This window comes from Oncorhynchus masou, chromosome 29 (genome assembly GCF_036934945.1).
Source record: "Oncorhynchus masou masou isolate Uvic2021 chromosome 29, UVic_Omas_1.1, whole genome shotgun sequence".
Taxonomy (NCBI): Eukaryota; Metazoa; Chordata; class Actinopteri; order Salmoniformes; family Salmonidae; genus Oncorhynchus; species Oncorhynchus masou.
In genome coordinates, this window is record NC_088240.1 from 51,554,845 (window position 1) to 51,578,551 (window position 23,707).

Genomic DNA, 23,707 nt, shown 5'->3' on the forward strand with positions numbered 1-23,707 from the left:
TCATTTAGCCAACAAACTTTCAACCGGTTCTCCCATGTCACGACTTCCACCAAAGTTGGCTCCCCTGCCTGTTTGGGCGGTGCTCGGCGTTCGTCGTCACTAGCCACTACCGATCCCTTTTTCGTTTGTTTGTTGGTTTTGTCTCATTTAGTTTCACCTGTTTGTATTATTTTAGTTTAATTAGTAGGTTGTCCCGCCCTTGTTTTGTGCGGGACTGTTTTTATGTTACTCTGTTGTATGGTGGTTTTCGTGTGTTTATTCTCCGGACTATTTTGTTCCTGTGTTTTGGGCTGGTCAGTTGTATTGCGCCCTGTTTGGCGTGACTGTTTTTGTGCGCCTTAGAATAAATTGACAATCTACTGAACCCTGCTCTCTGCGCCTGATTCCACCCACCACTCATAGTAAATCGTGACACTCCATTAAATCAAATAAAATGTTATTTGCTGAATGCGCCGAAAACAACACGGTAGACCTTACAAGTAAGAGTCAGAGGCTCAAAAGGACTATGTTTTCATCTTTGGAGCTTCTAGTCATTGAAATCTATGCAGCCTACTCAGTTACTTTTTATAGCTACAGTTTTTACAGGTCTCCTAGGTTGTATACAGCGTTCTTCACCAAGTTCTCTGAATTCCTATTGGACCTTGTAGTTTATGGCAGATAATATATTCAAATTTTTGATGACTTTAGGTCCACATGGAAAAGTACAGACACACTTAAAAGGCTTTCGGAGCCATTCATCGACTCGAGTGGGTCTTGACATGTTTCCGGACCTACTCATTGCCACAGTCGTACCCTGGATCTAATTTTGTCCCGTGGAATAAATATTGTGGATCTAATTGTTTTTTCCTCATAATCCTGGACTATCGGACCACCTTAAGCAACCGCAACAAATAATCTGCTCAAACCCCAAAGAAGGATCATCAAAAGCCGTGCTATAAATTTCTCAGACAACTCAAAGATGCCCTTTTCAGACTCCCTCCACCTACCCAAGGACATCAGAGTACACTAATCAGTTAACCACTTGACAGTCTCACTACTTCAATTTTTTCACAAGACATTTGCTCCCTGGTGTACAGAAAATACCTGAGCCCTGAAGCAAGCTTCTAGAAAATTGGAACGGAAATGGTGCTCCACCAAACTGGAAATCTTCAGACTAGCTTGGAAATACAATACCGTGCAGTATCGAAGAGCCATCACTGCTGTGAGATCATCCTATTATTCCAACTTAATAGAGTAATTTAATAGAATGTATTTTTGATCGTGTCGCAAAGCTACCTAAAATGCAGCAATTCCCCGAGAGAGGATATCTTTAACTTTAGCAGTGAGAAATTCATGAACTTCTTAGATTAAAAGATTATGATCATTATAAAGCAATTTACAGACTCCACTTTGAATCTGTATTTTTTTAAAAATGGAGACAAGTTTTTTTAAATCCTGTGTCTCTTGACACATTCATGAAAATAGTCATGCCTGTAAACCGTCAAGCTGCATACTGGATCCTATTCCAACTGAACTATCAAATGAGCAACTTCCTGTACTATGTTGAACATAATACTTGGCTCCCTATCCACCTGATGTGTAACAAAAAGTGGCAGTAATAAAGCCTCTCTTGAAAAAGCCTAACGTTGACCCGGAAAATGTGAAAAACGAATCGGCCTATATCAAATCTCTCATTCCTCTCAAAATTGTTTGAAGAAGCTGCCTTCCCTGCCTTTCTGAAGACAAATAATGTGTGTGAAATGCTTCAGTCTGGTTTCAGTCAGGTGTGTTAGCTAGGACTGGGGCAAAAGTGTGACACCAATCAAGGCCCCCGAGGACTGGAGTTGCTCAGGCCTGGTCTACACAGACATGTTATTGACTGGTGTAGATCTTATCTGATTGGAAAGATATACATTTGTCTCTGTGGATGGTTTGTCTTCTGGAAAATACATTGCACGTTTTGGCATTCCTCAAGGTTCCGTTATCGGGCCACTAATTGATTTCACTATATATTCTACCTCTTGGTGATGTCATTCGGAAACACAATGTCAACTTTCACTGCTATGCAGACGACACACAGCTGTACATTTCGTTGAAACATGGTGAAACCCCAAAATGGCCTGCCCTGGAAGCCTGTTTCAGATTTGAGGAAGTGGATGACAACAAATTACTTTTAAACTTAGATGCTAGTCTAGGAACCCAAGAAACAAGGAGATCTGCTGTTGTATCTGACAATTATCTTGTTCAGTCATTTCAAATAAAACTGTGAAGGACCTCAGTATTTACTCTGGACCCAAAAATCAGATGCTATTTGTCCAAAAATGATGCAGAATAGCTCATTCTAGATTAGGTTTATGCAATAATCTACTTCTGCGGCCTGGATAAAGCATGACTTAAACTTCAGTTAATGCTTAAACACGGGTACTTAGAATCCTGACATGAACCAAAAAACGTCATCATATTACTCCAGTGCTAATATGTTAAGGCTAGGGCTGATTTTAAGGTTTTACTACAAAGCATTACATGGACTTGCTCCTTACCTATCTCTCCAAATTGGACATGCAATAATTATCTACACGTACGCTATGGTCACAAGACGCAGGCCTCATTTATTGTCCCTAGATTTCCAAACAAATAGCTGGAGGCTAATTGAGCTATATTTTTATGAAATGATCTGCCTATCCATGTGAGAGACGCAGACTCGGTGTTGACCTTTAAGTCTTTACTGAAGACTCATCTCTTCAGTATGTCCTATGATTGAGTGTAATCTCGCCCAGATGTGCGAAGGTGAATAGCAAGGCACTGAGCAACGAACTGCCCTTTCTGTCTCTGCCCTGGCCGGTTCCCCTGTCCATTGTCTCAGAGTGGTCTGTTTGATGTCCCTTGTTACGATTCCCTTTTGGCCCGACCTGTGAGGGGAAAGAAAAGAACACAGGATACACACACACACACAGGATACCTGTATCCTGTGTAGGTCTCCCACACTTAAAAGAGCAACCCTAAGGGGGATTGCGACCACAGTATTTACATAACATACCCACAAGATCAACAACAAAGTCAACCTTACATAAATCATCACACGAGACAAAGCATCTGCCGATATATTATCAGAACCCATTTTGTCGCCACTTTTTGTCGCCACAATTATAATTTTGTACAATCAGCGCCCGACTTATCAAGCGCTGGTTCATCCGGTGGAGAAACACTAAGGTCAGTATATACAATCACTGGTAGGGATCTGGAACCAATATATACCTCAAAGTATTGCAGATCCAACAACAAAGCAAGAGCTTCTTGTTCTATTGTTGCAAAGTTTGTTTGACATTTATTAAATTTACGTGAAAAATAACAAACGGGATGATCCACTCCACTCTTGTCCTGCTGCAGTAGAACAGCACCAGCCCCTCTGGCACTAGTTTGAACGGTTGTTCAAAATCCGGAGCAACACGTACAGGGGTATTACATAAGAGTGCTTTCGCAGATTCAAAAGCTATCTTACAATCAGGGGACCACACAAATAATTTAGCTGGACTGAGCAAATCGGTCCATGGAGCAACTACCGCAGAGAAATTAATACAGAAACTACGGTAGTAGCCAACCATCCCTAAAAAGCTAACAACTAACAACTTTTTCTTATACTGTAGGTATGAGGCCTTTTGACCTTTTGTCTCCCTGCAGGGAGATACCAGTTGTATTCGGTGCATGTGACAAATAACATTTGATTTGATTTAATGTCAGCTATGTTGAACAACTGCCCCTCATATCCCATGTAAACACCAGCAGTTCTCAGAAACCAAAGTAGTAAATCAACTGTGTAACTTGTGTCAATTACCAATGAGAGATTTGTGACAAATTTCAACTAAAATATTTAGGAGCGAGCGTTAGGGATATGGCAGACTGGGAAAGAGGAAAGATAATGGAGAGGGGGCAGCATGGGAAATGGTTCCTTTTAATCCACTGTGTTTGTCATCAACGCTGTGGTTTCTGTTTGCATACTACAGAAGGCCACTCATCTTCTGTGCAGAAAAATGCTCCTGTTCCCTAGACCTGCGAATGATTGAAATGGGGAAGTTTATCATTGGTTTATGGGTTTTGTTCCTTTTGATTTGATCAGGGAAACTGATAAAGAGTAGATAAAGTCCCAGGTATGACTCGACTCATATTGCTATTTTAACAGGTCCTGGATTGTCGTGGATATTTCCTCTATTTACCAAATGATGAGGGAGCAAACCACACACACAAGTCAGTTAGTTATAAAAGTCCATCTTTAATTATATGAGCTCTATCACAACCCTGTGACTCTCAGATCAGTTCAGTGTCTATCAATGAATTCTCTGAGAGTCAAAAATCCACTCCCCCTAGACGACATGACAAGGTAGGTCTTAGGAACTTACACAAAGACTTTACTTCAGAGAGGAGTATCCCCAGACAGAGTTGGCTATAAATTATCATTTATCATCAAAGCTTTATCATTATCATCAAAGCTCTTATTTTGTCCTTGGTACAAAATGGTACCAAGACATTATCCCCACCCTGTGACACATATCAAATTGTCATTTAGATACAACCAGTTCTAAATACAACCAATCCTGGACAAGCTCACGGAGAGGGAGAGTGAGGCTATAGGTTAAGACAGGGGCAACAAAAGAGGGAGAGCATAGAATGATTCCAGACACTGCCATCCTCCTCTCCCAGATGGGAAAAGTAGGGAGTGACTGGCACACAGACACAGTGGACCAAAAGATATGTTTACACATGATGACACCTTGACCTCTCTTCTCTCTCGGCCTAAGCAACTTAGTATTGACATAGAACAGATACTGGCAACCCCGCTACAGTATTATACAAAAATAACATTCAGATGAGAAGTAACTCATAAGTACCTATGTTACCCAACTAATTCTGATTTTATTACCCAACAAGATCCTGCTAAGATCCTGTTTTACACAGGAAGTAAGAAGACAGACAAGATAAGTTAGTTTGTCAGTGAGGCAGATTCTTCCTCTGTTTTTATTTTAACTATGAAAACCCATGAATTAGTACACCTGTTCTCTGACCAAAAGTTCAAGTCTAGGCCCTGGCTGGACCACTCAAGGACATTCAGAGACATGTCCCGAAGCCACTCCTCAAATCAAAATGTATTAGTCGCGTCAGGAAGTCCAGGACCCAGTTGCACAGGGGGTGGTTCAGTCCCAGGGCCTCAAGCTTAATGATTAGTTTGTAGGGTACCCTGGTGCTGAGCTGTATTCAATTAACAGCATTCTTACATATGTAATGCCTCTGTCTAGATGGGATGTGCACTGTGATGGCGATCGCATCGTCAGTGGATCTATTGGGGCGGTAAGCATATTGAAGTGGGTCCAGGGTTGCAGCATCATATAATAATTGACTCGTCTCTCAAAGCACTTCATGATGACAGAAGTGATTAAAACTCTTAAATGTCTTTTACTCACGGCAATGGAGAAGGCGTTTTCTTGGCTATGTGCTTAGGGTCGTTATTCTGTTGGAAAGTGAACCTTTGCCCCAGTATGATGTATTGAGCAGGTTTTTATCAAGGATCTCTGTGTACTTTGCTCTGTTCATCTTTACCTTGATCCTGACCCAGTCACTGCCGTTGAAAAACATCCCCCACCGCATGATGCTGCCACCACTATGGTGCCAGATTTCCTCCAGATGTGACACTTTGGCATTAAGGCCAAAGAGTTCAATCTTGGTTTTCATCAGACCAGAGAATCTTGTTTCTCATGGTCTGAGCTCTTTAGGTGCCTTTAGGCAAACTCCAAGTGGGCTGCCATGTGCCTTTTACTGAGGGCTTCCGTCTGGCCGCTCTACCATAAAGCCCTGATTGGTGGCATACTGCAGAAATGGTTGTCCTTATGAAAGTTTCTCCTAACTCCACAGAGAAACTCTGGTGCTTTGTCTGAGTGACCATCGGGTTCTTGACCAAGGCCTTTCTCCCCCGAATGCTCAGTTTGCCCGGGCGGCCAGCACTAGGAGATGTTTTTACAACTTGATCGGAGTCCACCTGTGGTATATTCAATTGATTGTACATGATTTGGAAAGGCACAGACATTGGCGGTTCCAAACTTCTTTCATTTAAGAATGATGGAGGCCACTGTGTTATTGGGGACCTTCAATGCTGCAGAAATGCTTAGGCACCCTTTACTAGATCTGTGCCTTCGACACAATCCTGTCTCAGACCTCAACGGACAATTCCTTCAACCTCATCATGGCTTGGTTTTTGCTCTAACATGCACTGTGGGACCTTATGCCTTTCCAAATCATGTCCAATCAATTGAATGTACCACAGGTGGACTCCGATCAAGTTGAAGAAACATTTCAAGGATGATCAATGGAAACAGGATGCACCTGAGCTCAATTTCGAGTCTCATGGCAAAGGGTCTGAATACTTATGTAAGTAAGATTTTTTTGTATTGTCGTTTTGGGGTATTGATGAGAAAAACATTTTTTAAATGTTCTAATAAGACCAGTCCAGGGGTCTGAATACTTTCCGAAAGCACTGTAATACAGCGAAAAGATAAGTTAATAGGAGCAGTATCTTATTTAGATGAAAAGGCTCATTCACAAAGCATATTTTACCATTCACATTCACTAGCTTAGCATTACACTGGACCATTGGGCCAGTAACTGAAAGGTCGCAGGTTTGAATCCCCGAGCTGACCAGGTGAAAAATCTGCCTCTCTGCCCTTGAGCAAGGCACTTAACCCTAATTGCTCCTGTTAAGTCGCTCTAGATAAGAACTTCTGCTATAAATGACTGAAATGTAAATGTGTAAAATATATATATATCTTCCTCAAAACACCAAATTGTGACCAACATATTTGGGTGTGTCACATTATTCTTTGTGTGTGTCACATTACACTGAGATAAGGGGCTATTCACGATGCTCTTACTGACAGTCCCCCGCTCTTTTTAATATTCATAATTTCACCACTTGTCATACACAGCCAGAAGCAGCATAGCAGCCATCATTCCATATATGTTATTTACCAAAGGCTATCTAATGGCTGGGAATAGCTGACACTAGGGTTTTTACATAGCTATACTGTCACATCCGTCGTAAGGATGAGACCAAGACGCAGCGTGATATGCGTACATTCTTCTTTAATAAAGAACGAAACACTGAACAAACTAACAAAATAACCAAATGATATACGTGATGCTAATATGGATAGTGCAGACAGGCAACTAAACATAGATCAAGAACCCACAAATACCCAAGGTAAATGGCTACCTAAAAATGGTCCCCAATCAGAGACAACGATAAACAAGCTGCCTCTGATTGGGAACCAATTCAGGCCACCATAGACATACAAATAACTATACTTACAAAAAACCCTAGATATACAAAACCCCCTAGACAATACAAAAACGAACATACCCACCCTGACCTAACCAAAATAATAAAGAAAACAAAGATAACTAAGGTTAGGGCGTGACATATACAACTTGGAGCTTAAGCTCGGCATCCATTAGGAAACGAACACACGCACGCATATGCACAAAACAGTAATCTAGGTGTGTAGATGGAATAAAAACCAATATGGTTGACAGCGAATGGCTCTGTGAAGTGAACAATGTATTGACTTGCATCCTGATTTTTTTATTTTTGAACAGGGGTTTTCTGTTTGACAGATTCTTCACTTTCATTCTGACCTGTACTACAGCAGCCATAAATCAGGCTCATTCGGCTATGGCTCTTCACTGAGATTTGTAATTGTATTTTAATTAGGGATCCCCAGTAACGCCTCAGAGGGGTTGGTTTAAATGCGGAAGACACTTGAGTTGAATACATTCAGTTGGACAACTGACTAGGCAACTCCCTTTCCCCCTTTCCCCAGTAGCTTCCAAGGCAGCTACTCTTCCTGGGGTCCAGCAAAATTAAGGCTGTTTATACAATTTTAAAAACATTACAATACATACAAAACAGATTTCACAACACACTGTTCTGCCCTCAGGCCCCTACTCCACAACTACTACATATCTGCAAGTGCCAAAATCCACGTGTACATGTGCGTATGTTATCGTGTGTGTGTGTGTGTGTGTGCCTAAGTTTGTGTTGCTTCACAGCCCATGCTGTTTCTGAATGTGTGTTTATAAATCTGCTTGTTAAGAGTTACTTGATGTGGAATATAGTGTTCTATAGTCTGTTCTGTACTTGGGGACTGTGATGTGACCTTTTGTGGCATGTAATCGTGGGGTATGCATTGTCAGAGCTGTTGCACCAGTAGTTCAAACAGACAGCTTGGTGCATTCAACATGACATAACTTCTCACAAATACAAGTAGTGATGAAGTCAATCTCTGCTCCACTTTCAGCCAGGAGAGATTGACATGTAAAATATATTTTTTTTGTGGCACCTGATCACAAGACTGAAGAGTAGACCAGGTTTAACAAAACTAGGGCCTGCAGGACATGCCGTTAAGAAGGTGAAGCGGCAGGTAGCCTAGTGGTTAGAACAATTGGAACACTAACCGAAAGGTTGCTAGATTGAATCCCCGAGCCAATGAGCAGTGGTAAACGGCATGTTTATTGTGTTGCAAGACCAACCCATGTAGTAAGCTCCAGAGTAAAGTGAGTCATTCGCTATTGAAGTTTCATACCGGAAGGAGAAACACATGTTACGCACTGCATTGTTTGGCAAACGTGCAGATTCAGCTGTTTATATATCAATCATTATGGCGACTAAGTCAGGGAAAGCTAACTCTAAGTCGAGATATACAGATGTACACACAATTTTAGAATACATTGATTGGGAAGATGAGACAGAGGATGATTCATTTTGGAGGAATATTTTTGAACGGGAGAGGACATCGTTTTGGACTGGTAAATTCTTGTCATGCTTTAATGCCCTTGTTTGAAATTAATAATATAAAATATTATTTGTGATTTTTTTTTACATTTAAGAAGCAATATATACACATGTAATGTCATAAAATGTGAGATGCGTGTGTCTGCCGCCCCATGAAATAGCCTATTTGAGGCTGTTGAGGAGAGGGCAGGACCTCATCAATGGCCAAAGTGAAATGGAGACAGTAGATACAGCTGGTCTGTTGTAATATAATTAAAGACAGTAGATCTAGCTGGTCTGTCATAAAAGATCTAGCTGAAATGTCATAATATAAAAGAGACAGTAGATCTAGCAGGTCATTATATAGTCAACCTTATGTTCCTGTACTCTCCATATATATCTGTTTATTATACCTGTTGATACAGGGCTCATATGTAAAACTATTCTAACTGAACATTTTATTTCACAGTGACACTGACTCCGAAAGGAAGTCTTATCCGGTGTCCTTGTGTGAATTTAAGTATGCTCTCTCTAATTCTTTCTTTCTCTATCTCTGAGGACCTGAGCCCTAGGACCATGCGTCGGGACTACCTGGCATGATGACTCCTTGCTGTCCCCAATCCACCTGGCCTTGCCGCTGTATCAGTTTCAACTGTTCTGACTGCGGCTATGGAACCCTAAACTGTTCATTTTTACTCTTGAGGTGCTGTCCTGTTGCCCCCTCTTTAATCACTGTGATCACCCGGCACAGCCAGAAGAGAACTGGCCACCCCTCATAGCCTGGTTCCTCTCGAGGTTTCTTCCTAGGTTTTGGCCTTTCTAGGAAGTTTTCCTATCCCCCGTGCTTCTACACCTGCATTACTTGCTGTTTTGGGTTTTAGGCTGGGGCTAAATAGATAAATAGATTTGATTTGATACAAGGGTCTTGCAAATATTGCAAGTGTGTAAAATAGTTACCCGTGTTATTTTGTAAATGTATATGTATATATTTTTTCATATATTTTTTAATCAATAATTTTTTTTTACCCATTTTCTCCTCAAATTGTTTTGGGGGGTTGTGTGTTAGAATACCATTTCGGTATTTTGTATATGGTTATTTGTTTCAAAATTGTATAACTTCAACAATTTTGCCACTTGGGTACATTTGGGCTACTTGTGTGGGACACTTGGATGACTTCATGATAGATGTCATATGTAGTACACTCATTTTGGAAGTTATCATTCTGAAACTTTGCACAGGTACTGTGCCCGCTTATATTTTTCACTGAAATTGTCCCCATCATTCTATCTGAATGTTTGTTTTATCTTGTTCATTTTAAAGATGATGATACAAAAATAAAAAATAAAAAAGTATTTTTTTTTTCATTGTTTTATCTAAACCAGGTCTATTGTGTTATATTCTCCTACATTCACAGTTACACAAACTTCAGAGTGTTTTCTTTCAAATGGTACCAAGAATATGCATATCCTTGGTTCTGTGCCTGAGCTACAGGCTGTTAGATTTTGGTATGTCTTCAGGTAGGGGGTTGTTTAAGGGAAGATTTAACCTACCAGAAAAGCATTTTTTTTAAAATACTTACAATCGAGAAGCTTTATTTTTCCAGTCTAAAACAATCTGCTTTAGATCCTCCTCCTTTGACCACTTTAGAAACACTCTCTGTTATAATTGTGCGTCATTAGATGGGAAATGGTAGCTACTACTCATGAAGACAACTCTGATATAGTAAGAGACTTCAGTGGATACAAGATATGCAGGAAGATATTTCAAAAGAAGACTGGGATATATTGTAGAACATTAATACAATAAACCCGCCTGAGATTGTTGCAATACAATTGGATAATGAGAACATACAGCACAGCACCCTTGTTAAGTTCCAAAAATGTTACCCTAATATTCCAAACCAGTGTGTTAAATGTAACATGCATTTCCAAAAGGGAGATTTGCAAAGGCATTAATATAATTATTTAAACATTACACAGACTCATGTATGCATCTAGAATTGCACGTCGCTGTATAGTTATATCCACATATGATCTGAAATTGTCAGAGTATGAAAGGATGACTTGACATAGCTGGCATTTAGTTCTGTGAATATCGTATTAGCTTGTCAAAGTAAAGCAGTAAATTCAGAAAATCAAATTAGAACACAGTGGCTTGACTGATTAGATATTTGTTATTTATGTAGTCTCAATGTCTAATTTAACATGAAATAATGATTTAATTACCACTGCAGGACGAGGAATTCAAACCATCTGATTGTGCCAGCAGTGATACTGTATGGTCAAGAACCAACGGGGACTGTGCCAATCAGGAGAAGCTCACTCCAATCACATTGGATCGAGAGCATAACTCAGTCACAGAAACCCTCACCTGAGAAGTAGAAATCAAAGGGAGGGAAAATAGGTATTGAATAACTACAGTTGACGAAACTAAATATGAATACAGAACTTGTTTTTGCATTGATTCATCGAGACGGTTAGCTGTTAACAGCTAGGACTGCTATTTCTTGTCCCGGAATCCCACTTAACATTAAGGTTAAAAGCCTGCTTGACAGAGACGCTAAACTGCCAGCCTCAAGCTAGCGAAGTTGGTACCAGATGAGTTTAGCAATGTAGCCCTCTTTGTCTCAAGAAATAAATTAACAATTCCAGCGCTGTAGGAGCTGTATCTATTACACATTGTTTCGGGACAAAACAGGTCACTCGAAGTTCCATTGAGACAATCTCAATTGCGCCTAAACTTCAATAATAAATTGTGGCCTCTCTCTTGCATTTCAAAGATGATTATTTTTCTTTTTTATTTAACCAGACAAGTCAGTTATTAAATACGTATTTACAATAACGGCCTGTCTCAGCCAAACATAGATGATGCTGGGCCAATTGTGTGCCGCCCTTATGGGACACCCAATTACAGCCAGATGTAACATTTCCAAGGACATCGACATATCTGATTTTCACAGAAAGCTTAAATTCCTCTTAATCGAATTGCACTTGTCCAATTTACAGCACCTATTACAGTGAAAGAATACCAAGCTATTGTTTGAGGAGAGTGCACAGTTTTGAACATGAAAAGTAATTAATAAACAAATTAATAAACAAATTAGGCACATTTGGGCAGTCTTGATACAAAATTTTGAACAGAAATGCAATGGTTCATTGGATCAGAATAAAACTTTGCACATACTCTGCTGCCATCTACTAACCAATATCTATTTTGCAACTGTGCTGGAATAATACATGATTGTACTAAAAAAAGACTAACAAAAACCAACCGTTCTTTTATCTTTTACCAGATCTATTGTGATCTATTTGATCTTTTCACATTTCCGCAAATGTCAAAGTGTAGGCAGAAATTTTAAAAAGGGGCCAATCCTTAAAACATCTTATTTTAAGGAGCCACCTGCCGCTTTTACCAACCTTCATCTTGGAAATAGCATCAGATGTTTCACAACCATCCAATTACTTTTCCAGATCCAAATTCTGAAATAGAGGGAAAATCAAGACCATCCAAAAATGATGTCTGATTAGTTAAGTTCTCAGGAGATTCTGAGTGGTTAAGATTCAAATGTTTGGTTTATTTCTACAGGATCCATTGATAATTGTTGTTGTAAATTATGAATTGCATTAATGGCTCTGTCTGAATGTTACTTCTTAATGCGTGAGGCCTGTATGTACCAGGTTTTTCCACTTGATCATAGAAAGACTGTTTCATCCTTGTTTAAACTGTATGCAGACTTTGCGGTGGAAAGTTCTTCATGCTAAGCTTAGAGCAAATCTTTTACCTGAGTTATCCAAAAAAACTTGTTTAGCTGATTTGATTTGAAACTGGTAAAACATCATTTGCCCCCTAATATATGCTTTGAAAGCCTCCCATCTGGTACTTGCTGGTCAGTGTTCAATGTGAAATAAACATCTATATATGCGCTACAACATAATGTAAGAAGTCTGGGATGCACATGCCATCTAGAGGATCATTTTGTTAGTTTTGTATCCATATGACATAGGGGAATGGTCACAATACTATCATATCCACTTTCTGCTACATTGGGAAGAAATGAGCAAAACTAAAAAGTATGAGAATATGATTCATAAATGTCTTAATGTTTAATTAGTCCTCCAAGGTTCACATAGATTTAAGTCCTTAATGAAATGCTGTAATTTCTTTCTTTCTAAACTGCGAGTGCGTAACTGGAAAACCTCGAAATGGTCCAGCACCGCATCTCCTTCTCCCCTCACCGCGTTGGCCCACTCCAGGGCTTTCCCCGAGAGGCACGGGACAAGGGGGCGGACACCGGAGATCCAGCTGCAACAGGAAACCCTGGCAGCGTGCAGCCGTCCCATCGTACTCCCGGAGAAGGGCGAAATTAATCCCACTAGGACCGGGTGAAGGGGGTCAGGTAGTGGAGACCCTGGTGGTGCTGGTGGAGGCGCTGGAGAAAACTCCCTGTCTCTCCCAGCAGTCCATGGTTTGGACAACGCGGTCCATGACGACGCCGACTTGGTGGGGCATCGCTGCATTCTCCCGGACGCGCTACTCGACAAGGGGCACTGACTCCATATTGTGGGTGTGAAATTCTGTAAAACCCGTAGTGCACCAGTCACAACGTGCACAAGCACTTACAACAAAACAATTCACACACAGACATGGGGGGGAACAGAGGGTTAAAAATACAACAAGTACTGAGGGAAATGTGAACCAGGTGTGTGGGCAAGACATATAACAAATGGAAAATGAAAGGTGTATCGGCGATGCCTAGAAGACCGGTTACGTCGACCGCCGAACGCCGCCCGAACTTCGGCGGAAGTCGAGATGAGGATCAAGAGTGCAATTAAAATCCCCATTAAAATTAGGTCTTGACCAGGAAGGGAGGCTATCAACAGAAATACATTCTCAAAGACCATAAACATTAACCAGATAAATCCGCTTATTTAAAAGAGTTCCCTGTAATCAAAATGTATCTACCAGCTGTATCAATGATAATATTTTTCACTTGAAACAGAACAGATTTGTGAATTAAAACCATAACACCATGAGAATGAGAGGAGAAACAAGATGCTATTACTTGCCCATGCCATCTCCCGCATACTTAAAGTAGCTCATCCTTCAACAAGTGAGTTTGTTGTTGGAACACAAAAGATGACTGAAGTTGTTAAAGCCTTGTAATAACCTGGATAGTTTACAAACCCCATGGACATTCAAAAAAAGAAATTTCAGTTTTACATTTGAGATGTAAAACATAGAATAAGAAATAGCATAAAGGAATATCTAAAATATGTTTAGTAACCACAAGGACCACGTGAATATTTTGAAGTGAGGAAAATATGTAAAGATCTGTTTGAACAAATAAATATATCCTAACAGTAAAACACTGAATCCCATTCCCTTGTCTCCCTAACCGAGACACCCAACGCTTCCTCTCCCACCTCCCCCTAATCATAAAGTGTCGCCTGGTGGATGCCTGACCCATTGTCCCCCTAAGTCTAACCTAAGAAATGCTAAACAAAGTGTTTCACCTACCTTCTCTCGGCCATTACTCCTCACGAACAAAACAAAAGGCATTTCTTGCAAGATGTTATGTGAAATATCACAACAAAAAGCATATCTAGCAAGATGATAAGTGAGATATCACATTGTATTCGTTTGAAAAGTAGCAAAGACTAGCTCCACCTAAAACTGTAACACTAGTTAGTGATGCCCGACTAATGTTAATGTTACTGTATTGACAGTCCAAAATAGTTGTAGATGATCCACATCATAGGGTCTGCTGCTAGTAGCTACCAAGTAACAGAATGCATATAGCATTATAGCATTAACGTAGTATAATAAGTAAGTCTATAATCCTAAAAAGCATTAAAGATCAGAAATGGACAGGCTATGTGAGAAAATGAGATACCATTGAATATGTGCTACGTTACCCAAAGGCCCTTTTGCACATGATGATGTCAGGCTTGCACATGAGTATCAATCATTTTAGGATATGATCAAAATTTAAGTCTTCATATAAAGTATTCCCGATGCTTCTCAGAGGTACAGGATGAATTAATAAGGTGGCTAAATGGATAAACAAGTGAGCCATTTCAAGTCCGATGACAGGGAGTTGAACATCTTCGAGGGCATTTTATCAGTGTTTATGTAATCAAATGGAAGATAATTATCAACATAATAAAAATGAACTGTAGCAACATTCAATGGACAGCTAGCTATCTCGCATGAAGAAACTGAGCTAACTGAGCTAACAATTAATAAAAGGGAACTTTGAGTGGGCTATCTTGCCATATTATCCATTTAACTGTTATGCCTAGCTACAGTAGGACAGTAGCAGCTAATACATTCGTCCAGAGTGGTGGTAAAAACTTCACATGTATTTTAGCTGGGAAAGCTATTCAATAGGCAATGTTGAAGGACCTGAGCTGGCGTTTGACCACATCATAGCTTTTTCTTTTTCGGGTGCAGGTCCGCAGAACATGATCTATTGGTCCCTGTACATCACCTTGCCCTTTTTTGCCCTTGGCACTCCGCATTACTTAGAATTTGTCTTGAAAGTTGATAAACTTAATAATGATAAGGACTCGAGGAGAGGGGTGGTTTCTTGGGCCTGTAGGAGCTGGGCTCTTTTAATGATCAGGGGGTCCGTAAAGTTGTCCGGCCCCAATTGCCTCCAAATTACACCTCTTGTGGTGGTTCTCGAGCAAGCTTAGTTTTGAAGTAGAGTCCGCCACCTGTTTTTCCAACTTTTTGGTTGTTGTTTTGACAGTGACAACAGTATCTTCCACCATGCTAATGCATTCCTCTGCTTTGTCCAAGCACGTTGAGTAGGCTTGAATGTCATGTTTAACTTCACTAATCCCTGTTAGGACACCGAGTTTGGTGGAAAAGTCTGCAAAAAGATGAAAAGCCTACACCAGAACCTTTGTAAATATCTGAGTAGTTTAAAATTGTCGTCTGAAGCTGAATGCATCAATCAAACCCAGAGGGAACCCATCGGTAGTCTAGTCCAATGAAATAAGATGATATCAATGTCACCTTTTTCTCCAGTGAGCGAGTTTTATCCATCCTTTTCTCTCTGTAAGTCTTCTTTCATCACAGAGTGTCAGGTTAACCCTGTTATGCTCTCGTTTACAACTAGTAATTCTGTTTTTTCTGTTTCTGTTTTTTCTCTGGGTAACAAAAGCATTTACTTCTAAGTCAATTATATTTCGAGTCCCCCATGTGGGTTTGGAAGGGTTACCCTGAAAGGCATATGTATCAGTGACGAGCCATGGTCTGGTCTAGATGTTGTTAACAGCTAACATGTTACACAGAGGCAAAACTACACTTGGCTATGTGTCTGACTCCAGGGCAGAATAACCAGAGTAACAAAAACTTTTCCCAAAATGCATGTATTCAAGCAGCAGTCTGCAATTACTCTGTTTGGCAAATAATTGAACCAGCAGAGGAACGGAAGTAAGAAACGAGAACACAATGTCAGATAGTGTTGTTTACAACGCAGTCAAGCTCCCGGGCACTCCTCTTGCCAATGCTACATGCCTGATTGAGGGTTTAATTCAAGCGAGTTAGTGTTGAATAATTCTTGCCTGCCCTGACTTTAATTTAATTTTGCCCTGGTTAGATAATGGCCCGTAGATGATGTGTGATTGAATGACCGTTCAGCCCTTGCTGTGAGACCATCAATTTTTTATTGTTTCTGACAACTCTGTCCTCTTTGTTGTAGCTGTCTGCTTATGTGTTTTTCTGTTGGTGTTACAACACACGGTGAGCAGAGCAGGGTGGGTAATTAAGGGACACAAAAAATGTAATCTGAATATCAGTAAATATGACACACAATCCAAACTAGGGTAGCTTACATTGTTGCTTATGTGTATGTTATATTATGTTCAGAGTAACCAGGTGGAGGACTCGTATGATGAAAGTTTGTCTCAGTGTAATCATCTCAACACAAATAAATCAGAATAAATAGAGTGAAATAAACTCAGCAAAAAAGAACTAAGTTTGCTGAAAATAAACGCAGTGAGAGGACGTTTCTTTTTTCTGTATGAACATAACAAGATTCAACAACTGAGACATAAACTGAACAAGTTCCACAGATATTGTGATTAACCGAAATGGACTAATGTGTCCCTGGGTGGGTCAAAATCAAAAGTAACAGTCAGTGTCTGGTGTGGCCACCAGCAACTTAATGGTGTGGCATTAAGTACTGCAGTGCATCTCATATTCATGGACTGCAACAGATTTGACAATTCTTGCTGTGAGATGTTACCCCACTCTTCCACCAAGGCACATGCAAGTTCCCGGACATTTCTCGGGGGAATGGCCCTTATAAGCCCTCCGATCCAACAGGTCCCAGATGTGCTCAATGGGATTGAGATCTGGGCTCTTCACTGGCCATGGCAGAACACTGACATTCCTGCCTTGTGCAGGAAATCAAGCACAGAAACGCTCATTCCTTCAACGATAAACGCAAATCCGACCATCACCTCTGGTAAGACAAAACCGCGAATAGTCAGTGAAGAGCCAGTCCTGTCTGGTCCAGTGACGGTGGGGTTTGTGCCGGTGATTTCTGGTGAGGACCTGCCTTGCAACAGGCCTACAAGCCCTCAGTCCAGCCTCTCTCAGCCTAATTCGGACAGTCTGAGTACTGATGGAGGGATTGTGCTTTCCTGGTGTAACTCGGGCAGTTGTTGTAGCCATCCTGTACCTGTCCCGCAGATGTGATGTTTGGATGTACCGATTATGTGTTGTGACATATGGTCTGCTACTGCGAGGATGATCACCTGTCCTTCCTGTAAACACTGTCTTAGGCGTGTCACAGTAAGGAGATTGCAATTATTGCCCTGGCCACGTCTGCAGTTCTCATGCCTCCTTGCATGTCTAAGGCACGTTCATGCAGATGTGCGCGGACCCTGGGTATCTTAATTTTGGTGTTTTTCAGTCAGTAGACTCTTCAAATAATGGTTTTGCAGGAATCTCCTTGTGAATGATTTTGCCGAAGATTGTATCACTGCCGGGCTGGTCAACCTGAGCTTTTGCTATCTCGCTCAACAGTTCTTTAGTGCCCTAAGTTTTCATAACCATGACCTTAATTGCCTACCGACTGTAAGCTGTTAGTGTCTTAACGACCGTTCCATGTTCATTAATTGTTTATCATCTTCAAATAATATTTTTGCAGGAATCTCCTTGCGAATGATTTTGCCGAAGATTGTAATCACCGCCGGGCTGGGCAACCTGAGCTTTTGCTATCTCGCTCAACAGTTCTTTAGTGCCCTAAGTTTTCATAACCATGACCTTAATTGCCTACCGACTGTAAGCTGTTATTGTCTTAACGACCGTTCCACAGGTGCATGTTCATTAATTGTTTATGGTTCATTGAACAAGCATGGGAAACATTGTTTAAACCCTTTACAACGAAGATCTGTGTGTGAGGTTATTTAGAATTTTACGAATTATCTTTGAAAGACAGGGTCCTGAAAAATGGATGTTTCTTTTTTTGCTGACTTTAGATAGGAAAAAAGTATTGAATAGATTCATGAATATGTCAACAGTTCATTTGGAATGTGGGCTGTTAATTTAGCAAAGAACTCATCCACACATAGCTCTGTGGGACTGTCATGGAGAAATATCTCAGCTCTCCTGTGTCTCTGGTGAGAAATGCAATCCAAAAAAGGCTTTGTGAAGAAGCTGTGACCAGACTGGGTCTGACTGGTGTGTAAAGGTGTACAGTAGAAGCTAATCTGGTTCTCTTCATGCTCTGCCACCCATGTGTGGTTTTCTTAGAATTACAATGTTGAGGATTAGCTAGTGGGCTACACAGAAATACCCCAATGTGTCAAACTGCAACCCCACCACGATGACTCATCCTTAATCTCTGCTCCTGACAAAGTCATATGGAGAAATTTGCATGCAAATTGAGTTGGTGTTTATGCAGTACAGACTCTCAGTCTATGGCAAGTTAGATATATGGTTAATAGTTAACCTTTCTTTACTTGGATCAGTGGTTTATCTGGGACATTGGGGATGGGATATGGATTAAATTAGGTGATTACTCAAGACAAGTCCTCATGCAGATGATATTGTATTTTAAATGTATTGTATTTTAAATGTGTATTTTAAATGTTTTGCACAAGCAGTGCATTAATCTCTTCTTCAGCTCAGTCTTGAATACAAAAAATATATAAAGTCATACAAAGCAAAGATCCTTTATAAAGCCAGTCCCTCATTTTGCCGCTACCCATCCCCCTCATGCTGACAGGTCAACAGATAATCATCTTCAGTGCTTTGCTTCTTCCAGTGCTGTAACTCTCAACCACAGAAGCAGGGCCGTCTTAAGCCTTTGCCCCAATCGTTAATGAGATGACTCCCCGATCAATTCTTATCGACTGCAGGGCTCCATTATTAGCTTGTATGACATGTATGACTGTTGTACCATTATTACTTAATTATGTTGAAGGCAGTGAGAGCAGTGCTGATGGAAGTCTCTCGTATGAAATCAGGCAAATCCATTAGTCAGCTCCTCTTAACTAAAATGGACTGAGGTCTGTGGCATTAATGTTGCATTTTAATCATTAGCAAACAGGAATGATTCAATTGTTCTTGGGGCCGTGTGGATGCTGATTGGCAGGAGACTTGGGAAGAAATAGTACTTATTACTAATTGCGCATAATGAAATAGTGTTTCAATTGTTGGTGTCAACACAGCTCCTCTTACACATTCATCATAAGTATAAAATGCATACTCTGACATGGAAAGCAAAACATAACTTTTTTTGCGCGGCCACACACAACCAAAGTTTTCACAGAGTGAAAAAGCACCATTGATAAAGCACCATTTAATAAGAAATTAAGCTTTGCATAATGAGGGGCAACTTTGTTAGAAATGAAGCTTGCCAAATTTGCCATGACTTTCAATGTAGCAACTGCTTGCTTATGGAGGAGTACAGGAGTGAAGTAGCTACTCTAAGCAAGTAGCAATTACACAATCTTCTGGGGAACCCAGGCCCACCTACTTTTTATTTTTCCTCCACCCCAGTAGCCGGACGCCGCTCTGGTCTGGTGGAAGTTTCACCACCTTGTCGGCTCTCCACAGCCGACTGGCCAGTGCTAGGCAGCGTTCCATCCCCGTAGGGGTCTCCCCCTCCCCTGGAGAATGGAGCTGATCTCGACCCAATCAACCAGCGATGGAGGCACATCACCCGCCATGGAAGTTGAAGAAGGCGTCCTCTGCCAACGGGGGTCTCCATGGTGATGTTTAGCCCAGAACTGACACAGACTAGAAACAACTTTGCCATCCTGGATCCAGAGGTTCCGGCGCCTTCCCAATCAAGTTCGGGTCCCCAAGGCAAAAACCCTGTGCTTACTCAGGAACACAAGTACAGGATATAATAAGGCTGCTTCTAACACAGATGCCGGGAGCTGACACTGTCGTAGTCCATGTGGGGTCAAGTGACATCAGGAAGGCTTGCTTGGAATATTTGAAAATGGATTTTAAAAGAGCTGATTTTAGCATTAAAAGACTCCACAAAATGGCCTATAATTTCAGATCCAGTAGCATCATTGGGTCGTGGGTGTGAAAGATTCCGCAGACTACTAGCATTCCATATCTGGCTAAAAGACTATTGTAGCTCTTGCTGGAGTCACATTTTTTAAAGATGAGATATAATTAAATAAAGGGTTTTAAAAATGTAAATATTTAGTACAGACCTTTAAAACATTAAACAATTTTACAGCGCAATATTTAACCATGCCAGAATGTTTTTATACACAACATTTGTTATACAACATATATATATTATTACAGCACAGTACTACACAAATATTTAGTACAGACATTTTAAACATGCTATAATTAGTTAAACAATTGTACTAATTAATTTCTTACAGATAAAGGGGAGGCTATATGGTTAACCCAGACACCCGTCCATTTCTAATTCCCCATTTTCCAGACAGGGCCTCTTTCTCGAAAGATATCCGCACACTCCACATTCTGTAAGTTTTCTTTACCAGGATAGATCATATATCTTGCATTTTGACCCCGGGTCTGTCTTAAGGATAGAAGCGCCAGCGACTTAATTGTTCACGATGTTGGAAAAGATTGTCCAGCTGTTTCATCATGGCCAGGAATATATGATAATCGGTCCACTAAAAGCTAAAGACGGGCACAAAATAGTTCACATCCATGCAGGCTTTGGAAAATACATACGAACAAACCTTTCAAATCATCTCGCCCGCACACTTGATCTTCCAGCGCATACCCGGGCAGCATTGTCCCATTCAGGGCGTGTTCGATCTGGCTGTCACGCTTGTCGTATGAGTCCAAGGCGCCGGAGGCCCCAGACTGGGGACCATCGCCTGAGACCCCGGACTGGGGACCGTCTGTGGAGACCCCGGACTGGGAACCGTCGGTGGAGACCCCGGACTGGGGACCGTCGGTGGAGACCCCGGACTGGGGACCGTCGGTGGAGACCCCGGACTGGGGACCGTCGCTAGACGCTCCAGAAAGTGTACCGTCGCTGGAGGATCCGGACTGGGGATTGTCGCTGGAGACCCCGGGCTGGGTATCGTCGCTTGAGACCCCGGGCTGGGTATCATCGCTGGAGACCCCGGGCTGTGGCCCGTCGTTGGAGGTCCCGGACTGTGGCCCGTCGTTGGAGGTTCCGGACCGTGGCCCGTCGTTGAAGGTTCCGGACTGTGGCCCGTCATTGGTGGTTCCGGACTGTGGCCCGTCGTTGGAGGATCCGGACTGTGAACTGTCGCCGGAGGCTCCAGACTGGGCACTGTCGCCGGAAGCTCTGGACTGGGTACTGTGGCCCGTCGTTGAAGGTTCCGGACCGTGGCCCGACGATGGAGGTTCCGGACCGTGGCCCTTCGTTGTTGGAGGTTCCGGACCGTGGCCATCGTTGGAGGATCCGGACCTGTGGCCCGTCGTTGGAGGATCCGGACTGTGGCCGTCGTTGAAGGTTCCGGACTGTGGCCCGTCGTTGGAGGTCCCGGACTGTGGCCATCGTTGGAGGATGATGAGCTGATGGAGGAAATTAAACTGGATCAGTCTGTATCTGGAGTTCAATGTGGATGTAACCCCATCCCTGCATAGGTCACTCCATAGATCCTCATCAAGATCAATACCCAGATCTTTCTCCCATCTAAGTCGGGGTTTATCTAGCCCAGGCAGTGTTAGTCCTGACATAAGAGCATTGTAAACACGGGAAATGGTCTTGAACAGTGCTTGGTCTGCGTGGCAGTGTTGTTCAATAGGTGAAATCTTACTTAGGTAGGTTCCATTGTCCCTTGAGAGTCACCCTAATAAAGTTTCGTAGTTGTAGGTAGCTAAAGAAGTGTCACGAATCCCGTTTCCTGAGTCTGTTTTTTTGCCTGTGTTCTGTTCTGGAGTGTATTTGCGTCCTGGAACGCACCCTGTCTGGTTGCCGGGCAATGTAGCCAGTTGGGAGTTCTGATTACCCGCACCTGTATCCCAACAGCTATCTGCACACCTGGTCCTGATCATCATCTCTCCTCTTCATAAGCCCAGACCTGACATCCATTCCCTGCCGGATCGTTAGCCATGAACAGTATGTCGTGCCATAGTATCAGCCTCAAGTTGGATAGAATTTGTTTTGTTGTTTTTTACTTATTGCTTGCCTTACCTCCGTTTGTTCTGTCTTCAGTTACTCACCCGGATCATTTACCCCATTCCCGCCTGCTCGTCGGAGAATTCCGCTACCCCATTGGATCCACTTATTTACTCCCATCAACTCACCACCGCTGCCCGCTACGCCACCTGGATATATCTACCCATTCACATTCACTTGTAAATAAATACTCACCTTCTTCCTACTCTCCTTGTCCTGGTCTGCTTCTGGGTTCGATTTTGAAAGAACGTGACAAGAAGTCCCTGTTAGGCAAGTGGTATTTCTGTTTCAGCTGATCAAGACATAAGAACTCCCTCCTCGTAACAATGTTCCAGAAGAGTGATCCCCTTATCAGACCATGGTCTAAAGTTACTATTCTGGAAAAACATAGGGATCAATCTATTGTTCCACAAAGTTTTAGGGGAAAGGAATCCCCCTTGTCCGAACAGCTCATGCAGTTTGCACCATGCCAGGACAGAATGTATGATTAAAGGGTTTTTATAGATTTTCTGTCCCATTTGTAAAACAAATCTGCCCCATTTACCTCAAGCTTTTCAATGTTCAACCATGAGGGAGAGGGACCCTTGTCAAACCTCTGAGCCAGAAACCTAGACTGTGCAGCCCAGTAGTACATTCTAAAATTGGGGAGTTTAAGCCCCCTTGACTGTAATCAAGGGTCAGTTTATCCAGGCCAACCCTAGGGGTTTTGCCGTGCCAGATAAACCGTCTGGCCAGCTTGTCGAGAGAGGAAAAAAATGCTGTGGGAACAGGGATAGGGAGAGATTGAAACAGATATAGAAACCTGGGCAGGACATTCATTTTAATTACATTGATTCTACCCAGTAGAGTGGCCCGACGTTATAAGTCCATCCATTTACAAAGGTCAACCTCCACCTTTTGCAACAAACTGGCCAGATTGAGTTTATAGAGGTTGTTCAGATTACCATCCACCATTATGCCCAAATATGTGAAGCCCATAGGCGACCATCTGAAAGGAAACTTGTGCTTGATGGTATGATGGTCAAAGACAGACAACGGTAAGATTTCGCTTTTATCAAGATTGACTTTATATCCAGAGAAAGAACTATAACACTGTAGTAGGATCTGCAAGTGAGAGAGGGAGTGTTCTGGGTTTGTTAGAAATAAGACAAGGTCGTCCGCAAAGAGTGATAAATTAAGGGTATGGGGGCCCACCTCAAAGCCATGTATGTCAGGGCACGTTCTAATAGCCTCAGCCAACGGTTCGATGGCGAGGGCAAAGAGGTGGGGGCTAATTGGGCAACCTTGTCTGTTCCCC